We start from the raw sequence: 14,560 nt of genomic DNA on the forward strand, positions 1-14,560 counted from the left end.
AAAGGGAGAGGAGGAGAAAGAGAAGGAGAAGGAATATGAACTGCTTGGGAAAATAAGAGAGGGGCCGGGATGGTGCGAAGACAGAAACCACCTCGCCCTCCCCGGGGCCAGCTTGGACTCATATTTTTGTTGTGCCAACCCGAAGACTTATTCAACAAAATTGAGTGAACAGCACAAATAAGTCCCTGTTCTTGAGGCGTAAATGGCCCTCGGAAGTTCCTGAATTCTCCCACAAGCCTCTCTTGATTGGGCTCCCGTTCCTGGCAGCCAAATGCGCCCTGACAATGGCCGTGATTGTGAGAGGAGCGGATGAGAGGAGCCAGAGAAGCGAGGAGAGGCCCAAGTGAGCATCAGCCAGTCAAATTCTATTTGCATTTTTATGCTTCCTTCCAGAATTTTCCTCATGCAAATACATTTTTCCCCCACAAAGCAGTCTTCCTATATATAGGTTGCTCTGTAACCTGCTTTTCCTCATCTAATAATACAAGAGTGTTGTGGCATACATAGATTTAACTTACGGGCACCCAACTGTATGTCCTTGGTACAGAGTGAGAAAGGAGGAAAAATAAGCAAACACTGAAAGTCACCAGGAGGAAAATAACGAAGACTTTTGTGTGTGTGTGTGACCTACATGCCTGACAGGGATGCTTCAAGATGTTGTTGTTGTTAAGAAGCAGCGGGCAGGCCAGTGAGGTGGTCCTGTGTAGAGAGGTTCAGGCCGCCAGACCAGACAGCCTGAGTCTGATCCCTGGAACCTACGTGGTGAAATGAGAGAACCAATGCCCAAAGACTGTAGTCAGACCTCATCCATACATGCAGTGGCACACCTGCTTCTACACACACACACACACACACACACATGCGCGCGCACGCGCACACACACACTCATAAAAAGATGATGATAGAGGGATGGATAGACAGATGTAATTAAATTTAGAAAAAGAAAGTGATAGATAGATAGATAGATAGATAGATAGATAGATAGATAGACAGATAGATGGATAGATGTAATTGAATTTAGAAAAAGAAAGCATGGGGACAAGTTCCTGTCAGCGGATACTTGGGAGGTGGATGCCAGAGGTCAGAAGTTCAAGATCAGCCCCACAAGACATGGTACATGCCTTTAATGCCAGCACTCAGGAGGCAGAGGAAGGTGGACTTCAGGCCAGCCTGATCTACACAGCAGTTACAGGCCAGCCAAGACTACATAACAAAATCCTGTCCCAAAATCAAAACAGCAGTGCAAAAGGGTTCAAGGTCATCCTTGGCTATGTGTGGGATTCAAGCCAAGAGCCTGGGCTACAGAGCAAGATCCAGGACAGGCACCAAAACTACACAGAGAAACCCTGTCTGGAAAAAAAAAAGTCTGGGTTGGGGTTGGAAAGATGGCTCAGTGGTTAAAAGCACTGATTGCTCTTCCAAAGGACCTAGTGTAAGGATTCTGTATATACACAGCTTGGGGGTCTCGTCTGGTGCCTTATAATGTCATCAGCGGGCAACTGCATCCCAGTCTAAAAGTCAAACATGTCTCTCTCTCTCTCTCTCTCTCTCTCTCTCTCTCTCCTTCTCCCAATGTTGTGCCCAGATCGCAACCCCCAGAGAGACCACCAAGGACGAGCATACCAGAATGCAAAAGCAAGGTTTATCTGTTACAAGTCATGACAGGGAACTCAACTCAAGCCATCTCAAGTGAGGCAGAGAAGAGTTACTCTTTCTTGGGGAAGTTAGTTTTTATAGGCAAAACCCATAAAATTTCTTAGAGGGGAGGGGGTTAGTACGGGTCCATCCTTGATTGGTCAAGTTTTTCCTGGGCCTGGACTTTATCTTATTTTATCTTATCTGTTTGTCCTGTCAGGAGTTTTACAACTCATCTCCCGGGTCTGGTCATGTTATCTCCGGAGAGGGGCATCTCGTGGTTAATTGGTTACCATCAGACATCCTGACTCTGTTCTTTTGTTCCTGGGATTGGCACCATCATTTCTGGGGACTTGAAACTGGCCTGGGTCTATCTATATTGAGATATCTTTGTCTAAGGCCCCCTTTTTGAGACAATAGAGTGAGGGTTTTGTTGTGCCTAGATCACAGTCCCCAAAGCCGCCACTGGAGACTTTAGGTACAGAATGCAAAAGTAAGGTGTATTCTAAGTTTACAAGCCTCCAGGGAGGCTCTTCCAAATCTCTCACTCACAGCAGGGAGGTTGGAAGGAGGTTCCCCTTTCTTTGTGAGGCTAGTTCTTAAAGGCACAGACCATATAATTTATTTTAACCCGCCTCCCTTTTTAGTCTTTTGGTCGAATATCCTGACTGTGTTTTCCAAAGTCCCTGTAGCAGATACAGCCACCTGGGGAAAAGGGGTCTAAGTTCTTATCTACACTTAGGAATCCTGGTTTAAGCTTCTCTTTGTAGGGGATAGAGTGGGGGGTTTTACTGAGGTATCACACCAATAAAGCTCTAAAAGGTACCACTGGGTTCTGTCATGACTGTGACCTTAACACACGGTACCCAGCGCCAGCCACCAGCGCCGTATACCCTTTCACCTAGGTTCAATTCCCTGCACTCACGTGGCAGTTCAAAACTGTAAATCCAGCCGAGCGGTGGTGGCGCATGCCTTTAATTTCAGCACTCGGGAGGCAGAGCCAGGCGGATCTCTGTGAGTTCGAGGCCAGCCTGGGCTACCAAGTGAGTTCCAGGAAAGGCGCAAAGCTACACAGAGGAACCCTGTCTCAAAAAACCAAAACACAAAAAAAACAAAAAACAAACAAACAAACAAAAAAACCTGTAAATCCAGTTTCAGGGGACCTGACACCATACATGCAGGCAAAACACCAATGCATATAAAATTTAAAAAAAAATATTAAAAAAAAAAAGAAGTCTGGGTACAGGCTTGAGTTTCTGCCTTTGTAACCTCACACCCGTCCTTCCCAGGTCCCCAACTCCACAGTCTCAGAGCAGCTATTCTTAACCTGTGTCTTGTGAACCTTGAAAGTCTGCACCAGATTGTATTTTTCATTTCGCCTCTCTCACGCACTGCGGAGAATCTCAAACTTAACAAACATTCCAAGAATAGGTGCAAGATCTCCTGCATCCACGTGGCCAGTTCGCCCATTCACGCTTTACCAAGTCCCTGCAGGGGGTTTCTTCCCACGCAGAGATTCCCTTGGAAGCCCACTGAGGCCCTAGGGGATAGTTCTGAAGAAAAGGCAGTTTAACACTGGTAAAGTCCGGGACAAGCACCTGGAGGGATAGCTCAGTGGTTAAGAATGTCGGAACATGGTCTAGGAATGGAGTCATGGGAGGAGAATTGTGAGTGCTCGTGAGAACACTCCAAGAAAACAAGACAGGAGTCTCCTGACCTCAGTTTCTTCAAAACGAGGAATTGTTCTTGGAATGTGTGTGTGTGCTCCAACCAGGTATAGCAGATGGGAATGAGTTTACTTCCGATTACTCCTTAGTGCTTGCAGCTGTTGTTTAAATGTTTAGACTACCCTTTATATATCTCCATGGAAAAACACGTTTTTTGCCACATGTGGCTTGTCCTTGTGATCGGATACAGCCTGAAATCGTGAGAACTTTACTCATGGGACCTTTCTTAACCCCCAGGGTATGAATGGCCTGAGGCTCTGAATAAAGTTGGCTACTGCAAGAGACTTTAGTCTGCCTCATTTATTGGTTCGATTCTCCCAGGTCCCACTGCCTCTAACTTGGTGACAAAGAACACTGGCTGCCTGATGAGGACCTGGGTTCCAATCCCAGCAACCCTCCGGCATCTCAGAACCGTCTGAATTCCAGATCCAGAGGGGCCGATGCCCTCTTTTGGTTTCCTCTGGTTCTGCATGTACATGGTGCATATATGCAAACAAAATACCCATACACAAAAAATAAAAAAAGTATTTCTTTTCTTATTTTAAGGCCATACACAAGTCAAACCAAATTTCTGAACTGGAGTTCAGAGCAATCTTCTTTTCAGTGAGCTCCAGGTTAGACTTCTTTATTTCTGGTTATCAATAAATCAATCTGTGGTGTCTTTAATTAAATGTCTTTAATCCCAGCACTCAGGAAGCAGAGGCAGGTAGATCTCTGTGAGGTCCAGGACAGGCCCTGAGCCACACAGTGAAACCTTGTCTCGAAAAGCCAAAAAGGAAAAAAAAAAAAAAAAGAATCTCTCTCCTCTTTTTTAGATAAGATGTCCTGGAGACACTTTAACATTATGTTGATATTTTGGTCTTCTGTAGGCTTCCACCTGCTCCTTGAGTCTCAACTTCCTTGCCCAAATCCCTTTTTTTGAAACGTGTGTGTGTGTGTGTGTGTGTGTGTGTGTGTGTGTGTGTGTGTGTGTGAGAGAGAGAGAGAGAGAGAGAGAGAGAGAGAGAGAGAGAGAGAGAGAGAGTTTCTCTGTGTAGCCCTGGCTGAACTTGGAACTCTCTGGCCTTGAACTCAGAGATCCATCCACTTCTGCCTCCTGAGTGCTGGGACTAAAGTTGTGTACCACCATGCCTGGCTAAGATGTTTATTTTTAATTATTATGTGCATATGTTAGTGTCTGAGTATGAGCTGTGCAACATGAGTGCAGTACTGCCATAGGCCAGAAGAGGGCATAAGATCCCCAGGAGCTGGAGTTAACAGGGGTTGCGAGCAGCTCAGTGTGAGGGCTGGGTATGGACTTCAGGTCCTCTCAAAGAGCCGTATGTGCTAACTGCTCAGCCATCTCTAAATAATGCTTTTGAGGAACATTCTTTTGCCTTACCTATCACTTGAATTCAATTCTTATTGCTTTAGTTTTGGGATTTGAGACAGGGTCTTTTTCTTTTAAGGTTCATTTCTTTATGAATTTTATGTATTCCAGTGTTTTGTCTGCATGTATGCCTGCACACCAGCAGAGGGCATCAGATTCCATTACAGATGGTTGTGAGCCACTGTTTGGTGGCTGGGTATTGAACTCAGTACCGAATTCCCCCTCAAGTGCTTGCCTTGAGGAAATTTCTATCAGGGTCGAGAACAGATGCTACCAACAGCTAAGGATTCTAATCTGAGGGATGGTCAATGAATCTAAGCACACTGAGTTCTTGAGTCCATTCACTTTATTCTTCTAAGTCAGTTCTATCTACACAGTTTCTTTTCGGTTCTCCTACTTAGCTCCTCTCGGTCCCTCCTGCTGTTCTCTCCTCATTCTACCTAGTTCTTTCCATCTTCATCCTCATCTTTGTTCTTCTCCATCAATTCTCCATCATCATCATCAGTGCTCCCAGAGAACCAGCATATATACACAAGCAGTAATTCTTGGGCAAAGCAGTTCAGAGGCTTGAGGTTTTCAGGCTCAGAGAGAAAGGTGATAAGGATCCACACATAAAGCAATAAGTGTCAGCTTCTAATTACAACCCCAAAGGGGAGTTCTCTGGTAGGGTCAACTAAAGGCTAAGATCAATTAGGGAATCCAGGAATAGCACCTGGCTGAGGAGGAAGTAAAACTTAATTTGCACAAGAAAGAAGCTTGGCACCTGTCACCTGCCTGGCCTTGTAGGCAATCTCCTGGGGTCAGTGGGAAGTAACTGCCTTAACTCAGTAACTAGCAAGTGGCTAAAACATCATCTCAGGAGTGTGAGCAGTAAATCTCTTAAATTAGGGTCTTGTGTAAATAACCTGGGGTGAATGTAAGGGGGTGAGGATTTAATTGTTAGTGGTTCTTTTCTTTATCTGTGAGTGAGATGAGCTAATGTTTATTTCTCTGCATTTGTCCTTGGAAAAAGGTATCTTAGCTGAAATGCTTTTGTCTGGAGAATGGCCCTGGCCAGATTTATGTTAATGAAAAAATAAACACAGCTGGAGACAGTTGTCCAATTACCCCAAATGTATAGGGAAAGTTGTGCCCAAGATTCAGATGCAATCGTTAGAGCACATGTACACATTACATGGAGATGCACGGTAAGTGGGGAGACTCATATCTGTTACTGCATAAGAAGTTTACAACAAGAGACAGTCAGATCATTCAATAGGCAGTAATTCCATAACGTCTTGCCTGATGGTTTCCTCTAACAGAACCCTGAGTTCTAATAGGTTGACCTTCTGAACTCTAGTTGTCACTGCTGTATACTCTCATGGACTTTTGCCACCAGCGACTCTCAATAACCCAGAACATCTAGAAGATGACTACTGGGTCATCTCTCCAGCCCATGCATGGTCTTTTCCTTTTAAAGATGTGTGCATGTGTGCACGCTTGCACAGCTGATAAGTGCTTGCTTACCACGGACAAATCTCCAGCACCAGTAAATGTGGTGGTGCACACTTGTAATTCCAGCCTTGTGCGCACCAGGCAACCAGAAGAGGATGTTAGAGCCCGCAGGGCGGGAGTTAGAGGCATGACCTGCATGTTGGGATCTGAACTGTAGTCCTCATGATTGGACAAGTGTTTTATTTTTTATTTATTTTTTAAAGATTTATTTATTTATTATTTATACAGCATGTATGACTACAGGTCAGAAGAGGGCACAAGATCTCACTACATGGGAGCCACCATGTGGTTGCTGGGAATTGAACTCAGGACCTCTGGAAGAGCAGTGAATGCTCTTAACCTCTGAGCCATCTCTCCAGCCCGTACAAGTGCTTTTAACTGCTGAGCCGTCTCTCCAGTTCTAAGACAGGGTCTTGCAAGTAGCCCAGGATGTCCTCCTGCCTCAGGTGCTGGGATTATGGTAGTACATGTGAACAAGTCCAACATTGAAGTAATTTTTTTCCTTTTTCTTCTTCTTCTTTCTTCTTCTTCTTCTTCCTCCTCCTCCTCCTCCTTCTCCTCCTCTTCCTCCTTCTCCTTCTTTGACAAGGATTCTCTGTGTAACAGCCCTGGCTGTCTTAGAACTTGCTCAGTACACCAGACTGTCCTCAAACTCAAGGATTCACCTGCCTCTGCCTCCCGAGTGATGTGATTAAAGGTACGTGCCGCCTCATCCAACTTCACAAGTGGTTTTACGTGGTGATGAAGACTGAACCCAGAGCTTCACAGATGACTGGAAAGGCTCCACCCACTGAGCTCCATGGCCAGCTTGGGTTGAAGAACTTTTGTTGGACAGAGCTGACTTTAATCCAAAAGGCCTGTGTGAAGTCCATGTGTGAGAATGGACTTGCTCCTACCTGGTTGGCTCTAGGCATTCCATTGTAAATCCCACGTGTGTGCATGCGTGTGCACACCTTGTATATGTATATGCATGTGGCGGAGGCCAGAGGTCCACTTAGGGTGCCTTTCTTCAGGCACTGTTACCTTGTTTTTGGAAACAGATGGCTCATGGGACCTGGAGCTCATCAATTACACCAGGCTGTCTGGCCAGCATGCGCAAGGCGTCTCTGCCCGTCTTTGCCTCCCCAGTACTGGATCAAAAGTGAGTGCTCGCTGGTCGGTGGTGGTGTACGCCTTAGGCAGGCAGATCTCTGTGAGTTCAAGGTCAACCTGGTCTACAGAGTGAGTCCCAGGACAGTCAAGGCTACACACAGAAACCCTGTCTCAAGGAGGAAAAAAAAAAAAGTGAGTGCCACCTTTTCTGGCTTTTTACGTGCTGGGTGGGGAACTGAACTCTGTTTCTCACACTTACATGGTAAACTTTTCACTGAGTGAGCCATATCCCCAGTCCCTGGGGTTAATTTTGATGTGTGCCAGCAACAGTGGTTTTACAGCCCTGAAAGAGAGCTTCAATGTGCGGTAGTGGTTCTCGCCTTTAATCCCAGCAATCGGGAGGCGGAGGCAGAAGGATCTCTGAGTTCCAGGCCAGCCTGGTCTACAGAGCGAGTTCCAGGGCAGCCAGGGCTACATGGAAAAACCCTATCTCAAAAAAAAAAAACAAAAAAACAAAAAACAAGTTACCCACTACGGAGCCTCTGCCTTTTGCTCTGGGTCTGCCACTAGAGGGAGCACCTGGTCCACTGACAGACATATTTACAAATCAGTGGGGTCCTTCCGACCCAGGGGTGCAGGCACAGTTGAGGTGGAAAGACAGTGAGTGACCGCTTAGAAAGATTCCGGCTGCCAAGAGTCCACACACAGCACAAAAGGATGCTCAGCCTCCCAGAGAGATAGGAAACATAAGAGGCCACAGTGTTGTTTGTCCAGGATTGCTACATACTTTGAAGACTGATAATATCCAGGCACACTCCTCTGACACCAGCTGTTTCCTCTATCAGAAGTCTTCCTCTAGCCAGGCAGTGGTGGCACAGATCATTAATCCCAGCACTCCGGAGGCAGAGGCAGGTGGATCTCTGTGAGTTCGAGGCCAGCCTGGTCTACAGAGTGAGATCCAGGACAGGCTCCAAAGCTACACAGAGAAACCCTGTCTTGAAAATAACCCTCTCCTCAAAAAGGGGGGGGCGACACTTCCTCTGTGTTCTTGTTTTGCTTTGTTGTTTTTCATTTTGGTTTTTGAAGACGAGGTTTCCCTATATACCACCCTGGCTGTCCTGGAACTCACTCTGTAGCCCAGGCTGGCCTTGAACTCACAGAATCTGCCTGTCTCTGCCTCCCGAGTGCTGAGACTAAAGGTGTGCGCCATAACAACCAGCTCCTCTGTGCTCTTACACAACTTCCTCCCTTGTTTCTTTTAACCCTCAATTCAAGCGTTCTTTTTAAAATTTGTGTGTGCCTGAACAAATGCATGCGTGCTAAGTTGTGTGCTGGCACCTGAGGAGGCCAGACGAGGGTACTGGATGCCCTGGAGCTGGAGTTACAGGCAGCTGTGGGCTGTCTGGTGTGCTGAGGGACTAGACCTGCGGCTTCTGCAAGAACAGTGAGTGCTTCTGTTCCCTGAGCTGCCTCTGGCTCCAGCTGCCACCTTCTCAACGAGATCTACCCTGTTTAAGTCTACAGCATCTTCCCAGCATTCCCAAACCTCCTGGGGGCTCCGATTTCCACAGCAATTGATACCTCTGCATTAATTACTTTTCTCGCTTTTTGTGACAAAAATACCAGGCAGAAGCAAGGTGTGTGTGTGTGTGTGTGTGATGTATGTTCATACATTTGTGTTCTGGTGTTTGAGTGCAGGCATATGTGTACCATGTCCGGGGAGTGTGTCAGGCCTCACCAACACTTTGTTTGAGGCAGGGTCTCCTGTTTGCTGCCGCATACGCCAGGCCAGCTGACCTCTCAGCTTCTGGGGATCTCCTGTTTCTGCCTGGGATTACAAACGCATGCATGCTACTGTACCTGGTTTTTACATGGATCCTGGGAATTTAAGATCACCTCACTCTTGCACGGCAAACTTTATCCTTCATGCTGTTTGGTTTCTTTGTTTTGTTTTTCAAGACAGGGTTTCTCTGTGTAGCCCTGGCTGTCCTGGAACTCACTCTGTAGCCCAGGCTGGCTTCAAACTCAGAGATCCGCCTGCCTCTGCCTCCTGGGTGCTGGGATTAAAGGCGTGTGCCACCACTGCCCTGCTTGGTTTGGTTTTTTTTTGACACAGTCTCATGTAGCCCAGGCTGGTAGACTAGACTGTAGGCTGGCCACCTCCCACTCAGCCATCCCTCCAGCCCCTCAATGGCGGAGTCTAGGCAGGTGCTCTACTACTGAGTCACACTCAAGCCCATATCCTTTCACTTGGATGATCCTTTGAACAGGACATATTGGGTTTTGATAAAACCCAATTTTTTTGTTTTTCTTTTTTTTTTTTTTTTTTTTTTTTTTTTTGGTTTTTTCGAGACAGGGTTTCTCTGTGTAGCTTTGCGCCTTTCCTGGAGCTCACTTGGTAGCCCAGGCTGGCCTCGAACTCACAAGATCCGCCTGCTCTGCCTCCGAGTGCTGGATTAAAGCGTGCGCCACCACGCCCGGCTTTTGTTTTTCTTTTGCTGTGTTTTTGGTGTCATGTTGAAGAAACCGATGCCTAATCCAAGGTCATGTATTTGGGTGTTGTTTGCTTCTTGGTGATGCTGGAGGTAAACCCGGAGCCTGGTGCCAGCTAGATGTGATGTTAACCCTGTCCAGTTGGTGTCTGTAGCTCATCTTCACACAGCAGAAAAAAAAAAAAAAAAAGCTGGCTGGTGGAGCTTATCCACACTCAGCAGGGAATCTCTGTAGTCGAGCACTGCACCAAGTATCAGGAAACAAAAAAAAAAAACAAAAACACAAAACAAAAAAAAAAAAAAAAAGAATCTGCAAAATCAGGGGGCAGGCCTGTGACCCCCTGAGACAAGGGGACCTGGGAGAGTGGAACTGATTAATGAGGCAGACTAAAATCTCACAGCCAACTTTATTCAGAGCCTCAGACAATTTACGCTGCTGGTTCTCAACCTTCCTGATGCTGCGACCCTTTAATATAGTCCATGTTGTGGTCACCCCGAACCACAACATTATTTTTGCTGCCATTTTATAACTATCATTTTGCTATTGTTAGAATCGTAATGTAAATATCTGTGTTTCCCAATGGTCTTAGTCGACCCCTGTGAAAGGGTCATTCGGTACCTCACAACCGCCAGGGTGTCTGGACCACAGGTTGAGAAGCACTGGTTTATACCCTGGGGGTTAAGAAAGGTCCCATGAGGGGCTGGAGAGATGGCTCAGAGGTTAAGAGCACTGACTGCTCTCCCAGAGGTCCTGAGTTCAATTCCCAGCAACCACATGGTGGCTCACAAACATCTGTAATGAGACCTGGCCCCTTTCTGGCCTGCAGTCATACATGCTGTATATATAATAAATAAATCTTTAAAAAAAAAAAAAAAAAGAAAGAAAGAAAAAGAAAAAAGAAAGGTCCCATGAGTAAAGTTCTCATGACTTCAGGCTGTATCCAATCACAAGGACAAGCCACATGTGGCAAAAACGTGCTTTCCATGGAGATATATAAAGGGTAGTCTAAACATTTAAACAACAGCTGCAAGCACTAAGGAGTAATCGGAAGTAAACTCATTCCCATCTGCTATACCTGGCTGGAGCACACACACACATTCCAAGAACAATTCCTCGTTTTGAAGAAACTGAGGTCATGAGACTCCTGTTTTGTTTTCTTGGAGTGTTCTCATGAGCACTCAGAATTCTTCTCACATCATTCCATTCTTGGAGTGTATTCCAACACTGGGCAAGTGGATTGGTGGTTAAGAGTACTTGTCTTACAGAGGACCTGAGTTCAGTTCCCAGCACCCACGTGGTGGTTCACAACCATCTGTAATTCCAGTTCCAGGGGCTCTGACACTTCTAAATCGCCCCCCCACCTCCCCCACCCCTGCCGCCTGCCCCCCCTCCCCGCCCTCCAGGGGCACCAGTTATGCAAGCAGTGCACATACATTCAGGCAAAACACTCATACCCGTAATAAATGAATTAAACAAAAAGAATTGGTGAAAGGAAATAGAGTTCCCAACAACTGTGGCCAGAACTACTTGGGAAAGGGGGGTCTTAGTTTCTGCTTCCCCTCTAGCAGAGCTACAATTTTACAAGACTCAGGACGCATGCTCATGCAGGGTTAGCTGTGAGCCGGGCTGTCAGCGCTGTGGAATCTGCCTAGGAGACGTTCCTGCTCCTCGGGGGTCAAGGTTCAGCCTGTTCTCACCTAGCACCTGGTTCCTGGAGCCGCTCAATGTTGTCACAAGGAGACGGAGAAATGCTTCGGAGATTAGTAAGAGCCACCTCTGGGTTAATTAAGGGTGAGGGAAGACATGACCTAATGTGGGCAGTACTATCCCACAGCTAGAGGATGGACAAAAGGAATGAGGCCAGAGTGTGGTGGCCCACACCTTTAATCTCAGCATCCAGGAAGTAGAGGCGGGGATCTCTGTGAGTTCAAGGCCAACTATGGCTACACAGTGAAATCCTCTCTCTCTCTCTTTGAGACAGGGTTTCTCTGTGTAGCTTTGGAGCCTGTCCTGGAACTCACTCTGTAGCCCAGGCTGGCCTCAAAGTCACAGAGATCTGCCTGCCTCTGCCTCCCAGAGTGCTGGGATTAAAGGTGTGCGCCACCATAGTCTGGATATTTTTCTCAAATATTTGTTTTTTAAAAAAAGGGGGTTGGGGATTTAGCTCAGTGGTAGAGCACTTGCCTAGCAAGCACAAGGCCCTGGGTTCGGTCCTCAGCTCCAGAAAAAACAAAAAGACAAACGTTTGACACAGTAGACAAGCACTCTACCACTAGACTGTAATTAATTCCAATCCCCCATTGTTTTTCTCATGAGTTTTATAATTTTTGTTCTCACAGTCAAGTCTTTGATTCAATTTTTATGTATGCTATGAAAAATAGCTGAAGAATGGATTAAGAAAATGTGGGTACATATACACAATGGAGTACTACTCAGCAGAGAAAAACAATGACAGCATGAACTTTGCAGGCAAATGGATGGAACTAGAAAAAATCATCCTGAGTGAGGTAACCCAGACCCAGAAGGACAAATATGGTATGTACTCACTCATAAGTGGATACTAGATATAACGAAAAGGACAATCAGACTGCAACCCACAGATCCAGGGAGGCTACATAGCAGGGGGGACCCTAGAATCACTGGGCAAGCCTCAGTGAAACATTTCACTATTAAGATAAGAATCTGTACTGTATCAAACTGATGATAGAAAAATAATAATAAAAAAAGAGAAACAGCATTTTTTCAAAGTTTATTTTTTACTGTACAAGGCTTCATCTTAGACCGCTTGGCCACGCTACCCGCGTAAAGACTTCATGTTATTTCATATTGCTCATCTCCCTGCCCCACATTACCCTGACCTGTCTTTCCTTTTTAAACGGGTTTGGCTGCAATCTACAGCAAGATTTGCTTTTGGTGGGCCAACCCAGTACACACTGCCACTCACGAGTCTGTGCTCCAAAATGACATCCGGGAAAAGCTACACTGTTATGAAAGCCCATCACCCTGATTATCCTTCCTTCCTGCCCCTTCCTTCCCCTCCTTGGGGTTTTCTTTTTAGTATTATTTTTATGTATGTATGATGTATGTATGTATGTATGTATGTATGTATGTATGATTGATTGATTGTTTTCCGAGACAGGGTTTCTCTTGTGTAGCTTTGTGCCTTTCCTGGAACTCACTTGGTAGCCCAGGCAGGCCTTGAACTCACAGAGATCCGCTTGCCTCTGCCTCCCGAGTGCTGAGATTAAAGGTGTGCGCCACCACCGCCGGCCCTTAGTATTATTTTTAGATAGCCGCTCACCTAGTCCCAGCTAGTTTCGACCTTGTTATGTAGCTGAGGATGGCTTTGAACTTTTTTGGTTTTTTTTTTTTTGTTTTTGTTTTTTGAGACAGGGCTTCTCTGTGTAGCTTTTACACCTTTCCTGGAACTCACTCTGTAGCCCAGGCTGGCCTCAAACTCAGAGATCCCCCTGCCTCTGCCTCCTGAGTGCTGGGATTAAAGGCATGCGCAACCACTGCCCAGCTGGCTTTTAACTTCTGACCCCCCTGCTTCCACCTCCCCCAAAGGCTGGGATTGCAGACATGTGCTTCCACACAAGAGTTTTAATGTTAGCTGGAGCTCTGCAAGCACTCTACCACCTGAGCTGTAGCTCCAGCCCTGTAGATTTCTTTCTGTTACCCTTTTTTTTCCCTCTTTGGTCGGTGTGGCTGGTGGGGGTTGCCGATGTTTGAAACATTGTGATTCTGCCCTTCCTTTGCAAGGCTTGAAACATTGTGATTCCTGCCCTTCCTTTGCAAGGCTAGGAACACTAAGTGGGAGGCACCCCTCTGTTCTCCTGCCTGGCATCCCGACAGGAAAGAAGCCTCTAGCTGGCACCAGCTAGGTCTCAGAGACCAGGGCTAGTCTCACTCAGTACCTATGACTTCTCCCAGCACTTCTCACCCCACCCTCTGCCCTAAACGTCTCAACTCAAGGCTGGGCTTTACTTTCTTCCCCAAGCTTCGAATTCCGAATTCCTTACATAACTCAGCCGTTTTGGCCCCCTGCCCTTCTGGCTCTGCTCTTGGTTCATGCACTCTGTCGGCCTGCTTGCCCCTTCTAAAGGGACTCTAGCTAGCCTGAGTGTGGCGAACATGGCTCTGGCAGGCCTTGCCCTTCTCCCCCATTCCCTCTGCCTTGCTGAAGACCATTAGACTACATTCCTAAAGCTGGACACCAAGGTCTATTCCCTTATTTGGTCTCTTCCTCATCCCGAGGCTGACTACCAAGGTCCAGCTATCAAAGTATTGAAGTCCAGCAATCAAGGCCCCCTTTCGGCTACCCCAATCAACATGCCCAGTTAAAATTAAACCCCTCATCCTAACACGGGGTTTCCTCTTCTACCTTTATAAACCGCCTTTTGCCTATGGACCAAGTCTGTCTCCTCTCCATCCAGAGGCAGCCCTTTGTCCCCAGGGGGGATAAATACGCCTTAACCCTCTCCCTTGTTCCCTGTCCTTTATCTCTTGTCTTTGTCTCGCATTTCCTGCTCCTTGTCCGTCCCTCTGGGGCAAATAAACCTTTGTACTGAGAACTTGGTGTCTTGTACCAAATGTCAGCCCCTTCTCCTGCTCTCTCGCCCACCCCGACCCCCCAAATGTCCAGTCTGGACCCTTCCTCCTCCCCCACTCCCAGGAGCAAGCACGTCCCCATGGTCAGCGCCCTGCTCCCCTGCACGGAGGGCACCCGGGAGCCAGGCTCCTTGCCTGG

The sequence above is a fragment of the Peromyscus leucopus genome, chromosome 1, assembly GCF_004664715.2.
Source record: "Peromyscus leucopus breed LL Stock chromosome 1, UCI_PerLeu_2.1, whole genome shotgun sequence".
NCBI classification, from domain to species: domain Eukaryota; kingdom Metazoa; phylum Chordata; class Mammalia; order Rodentia; family Cricetidae; genus Peromyscus; species Peromyscus leucopus.